Here is a 4,786-nt window from a genome sequence, read left to right as displayed (position 1 = left end):
CAGTGGATATAAAAATATATTAATACTGATAATGTTCTCTTGACCAGTTTCGATCACGATTACCCTTAGCTACGAAGAATAGCTAATTGCGCATGAGATATTGTAGCATTAAAGTGGGCACACACAGGAACTCTCTATTACTTCTATTCCAGAAAGGCAATCCGACATGATGAGAGTTCAGGCGTAAGACCGACTCAAACTTTAAATTTTATTGGTGGTTTTGCAAGCTCATCTGGGTAAGCACCACCCACTCAGATATTCTACCGCAAAACAACAGTTCTTGCTATTGTTGTGTTCCTGTTTGAAGGGTGAGTGAGCCAATATAATTACAGGCACAAGGGACATAACACCTTAATACCCAAGGTTAGTGGCGCATTGGCAATGTAAGCGATGATTAACATTTCTTACAATATCAATGTCTATGGGCGTTAGTGACCACTTACCATCAGGTGGCCCAAACGCTCATCCGCCTACCTATTTTATAAAAAAATTCGTATTATATAAATATGACCATACACCCACAAGACAGAATAAATTATTTATCGATAATGTTGAAATAACCCTTTGGATCTCTTTTCACCACGGCAACCGCTCAGGAGCTAGTTAACCAAAAAGCTAGTTAATAAAAAAACCTAAAAATAACCAATAACAGATTCCTGAAATTAAACTAACTTACGACAAAATTATTTTACATTGCATTCCTAAACTAAATAGTTTTATTACGAATTTCTCATATAGGAGACAGGTGTCTCAGTGTACGCCACAATAAATAGCTATTTACCAGGGTACGGCCGGTGCGGCTGCGGCGTCGCCCGCCGGAAGGTGTTCTCAATTTGTCGCCCCGAATGAGATTGTCGCTGCTTTCAACATTAGGTAAGTGGCTTTTACATTTCACTTTACGTGAGCCAGACTTAATTTATGTCGTATTGCAAAACAAAAATACAAACATACTAGGTTACCTAACGGCCGATAATAATATAATATCAACAATTCGTTATTAAAATCGATCTTAGGTATAAACAAATCGATATTCAGTTTGCATCTGTATATCAGTTGAATTTTAGAAATTGAACTATAAAACCAACTGTAAAATTCACCGTTGATGTTTTTCAATCCTTTTTTACTTCAGCGTTCTTTTAATGTTATATGACCCTAGTAACATAAAAATATTTCGTTATTATATTTTTATTATTTAAAATCAATTTAAGTAATAAATAAATAAAAATAATTTTTGAATCACGGCGGCGTTACATGAAAAAGAGTTATAATTACCAAAAATAAGGATATCACTAGGCGTTTTCTACACTCAATTGACTGAGTAGTTTTACATTCTAAATGGAGAAGCTAATATTTTCTTATATTATAATATAAGGAATTGTAAAGTCGTCCAGATCAAATATTCAATCTAAAGAATTTGTCTTTATTATTTGTGTGATTATTTCATATAAAAACTGACCTCTTATCTATGGTTCGAAGCAGCTTATTAAAAATATAATTAAATTATTAATTTTTAACATTGTACTACACATCTGGCTTAAATTTTTGATCAATTTCGATTAGATGGAACAATATTTTCGACCATCAATCAGTTATAATATATGGAAAAATCTATTAAATGCAAAAACACTTTATATGTACAATTTATATTATTATATGACATTCTAAAATAAATATGTTTCTGTTAATACCTTATCGCTCAGTATATGCTCGTTTATACTATATTATTATTATTATCATTGGGTTGTTATCAAACGAACGCTGAATCAAGTGTCACATAATTATTTAAATAGTCGGAATACAATATCAATATATTATATAATAGGTAAGTATCACGATTATTGAAGCAACTAATAAGTGGTGAAGCAGAATCCAGTCTCATAAGTCTTAATTCAAAAATATCGAAACTGCGAAATATAATTGTATACGAATATAATCACATTTTTATGCTATAAGACTTCATAGATTTTTTTTAAGTCCATAAAAAACCAAATATCGGTAATATTGTGAAAAAAAGCTTACAATCCCCTTGATATCCCAAAATGTATCTGTGTGCGTCGAATAACTGTAGTTTAAATTTTCTTTTAAAATATTGAAGAAATGAAACACATGAACAAAATTACAATAAGATAAAATACAAGTGTGTTTTTGTTTTCTGAAATCACAAAATTGAGAAATAAAATCATAAGCAAAAGTAGGATGTTTACTTTTCTAAGATTTTATAAAAGCGAAGTAAATACAAAGCAAGTTCGTTGAAAAACGAAGTAGTGATTTTAGATGTAACAGTTGTTATTTTAGATAAACAAACTGTTACTTCTTGTTCGATGAGACAATCGATATAATCGTAAAACAAATACATTTTAACAACGTAATGCGATAATAAACAAATTCTATATTACATGCTTATATTCTCAAAACGTAAATCATTTTGTATTTCATATTTGTAGATAACTTAAAAGTAATAATTATTGATCTTCGATGGACTAGCCTGACCAAGTGTAATGTCAATACACTGCTTATTATCACAAAAGAACACTTAACATCGTAATATCTTATGTTCATAAAATGAGTCAGCAATGTGAATGCAGGTAGATTATATAACACTTAATAAAAGTGTATTAATTTTAGCCATTAATGATTAATTACAAAGATCACGCACATGTAATTTCATAATTTTATGTGCATTTTTTTATGGCTGTGTTATCTCAGATAATATTATAAAAGATGGAAAGCCTTTCATTATCAGATATCAGCTCAGTTAGTCAAAGTCATTTTGTGCATTTTTTTATTTACGTTTATTTTTATTAAACGAGTAATTTGTTTCATTTTACTATAAGCAAATAAAGTGAGATTACTAAAAGTGGATACGTAATTGAATTATCTAATTTTGGTTATGTAGTTTATTTTGTATTACTTATAAATAAGTGAAAAAGTCATCATCATTGATTTGACATTTGATAAAAAATAACAGCATAATTTAACTAATCCCTTTCTAAGATTTCCAAGATTTTATATGTGTACCGCATATCCAACATAGATATACAAAAATAGCAACCAATCTTTGTTCTATAACACTTTATGCTTAAAATATCACTCGTCAATTGGGTTTTCCCTGTATTTCTACAGTGTAAATGACTCGTTAATAATAGGACAGCTCTGACAACAATTTTATTAAATATGTAGTAAAAAATTTTAGATAAAGTCATGGAATTTCTCTGTTTCAGATAGAAAATCTAAGAATCGGAACTTTGTGTATATTGAAAATGGAGCTAATTTAATAAAAAGTAACGACTGCCATGGAAATATAAGATGTTTAATAAGAACCGTAACCGTAACAGCCTGTGAATGTCCCACTGCTGGGCTAAAGGCCTCCTCTCCACTTTTTGATGAGAAGGTTTGGAGCTTATTCCACCACGCTGCTCCAATGCGGGTTGGTAGAATTCACATGTGGCAGAATTTCAGTGAAATTAGACACATGCAGGTTTCCTCACGATGTTTTCCTTCACTGTAAAGCACGAGATGAATTATAATCACAAATTAAGCACATGAAAATTCAGTGGTGCTTGCCCGGGTTTGAACCCACGATCATTGGTTAAGATTCACGCGTTCTTACCACTGGGCCATCTCGGCTTTTTTTTAATAAGAAAGACAAGCTTAAATCCAAAAATTGCACCAAATCATATCTAGGAAGAAAAATCTACAAAACCAGATGCAAATATTACTCCACTCTATAAATATATATATAACGCAAGAAATATGTCAAATACTGTATATGTCATCCAACTGGCACTTACCATTTACGCACTCGCTGTAAACGCGATACTCATGTGAGTCATGTTGACTATGGTAGTTTTTATGAAGAATATCCTTGATATGAAGGTCTCGAAAATAGAATACCTTGATCTATGCATCGTGCTGGTTCTCCTTATGAAAAGCCAGATTATAACAAAGAGACTCACAATAATAGAGATATGCAAGATCGTTACGGAAACCAACTTATGGATATAAAAATAACAATAATCCAGATATGGCGTTAGTCAACAACTGTTAGAATAGTACACAATCCACGAGGCCACATGTGTACTTATATCAGCCTTACCAGTTACGACTGAAAAATAGAAGCAACGCTTTAGCAAACGCAAAGAGTTGACTATGTAACAATGAAATTCCAAGCGAATTATTTATAATAGTCGTGTATATGTATTTCTAATCGCTTGTCATCAATAAGGATGTTTTGCCACACGTAATTTCACAAGGAACAAACGATTTTAGTGCCCATAACGTGGCGTGTCATGACCTTCTCTCTGTATGGTAGTTAATAATACTGTACAATATTATTATTTTAGTAGTTTTTTTTTCTCTAAGCACAAATTTGATGAATTCTAGGTTTTAAATACACACATACATTACTTACATTTACCAGTACTACAAAACTATTAAAACTTCACGGCGAAACAATTGCCATAACACATGCCAAAGATAACAAAAATCACTTATATGTCCGTAAATTAAAATAAAACGACATTATGATACTTACCATTTGGATGAAATTAAATATGATGGACACATTAGTCTACATATAAATATAAACAAAAGTCTTAAAATGACTACTATTTCAGGATAAATAGCTTTAAAAAGTCTATATTCAAATTAAATAAATTATATTCAAAGAAAGGTTATCGTCTTTAAGGCTAAGTTTTCCTTTATCATTTGACCTGTAAGTTATTATAGTGATATTATACATATATTATGTTAAAAAATAAATTATTTTATAGTAAATAGTGTCAGT

The sequence above is a fragment of the Nymphalis io genome, chromosome 4 (assembly GCF_905147045.1).
Source record: "Nymphalis io chromosome 4, ilAglIoxx1.1, whole genome shotgun sequence".
Taxonomy (NCBI): Eukaryota; Metazoa; Arthropoda; class Insecta; order Lepidoptera; family Nymphalidae; genus Nymphalis; species Nymphalis io.
This window is presented reverse-complemented; position numbering follows the sequence as displayed.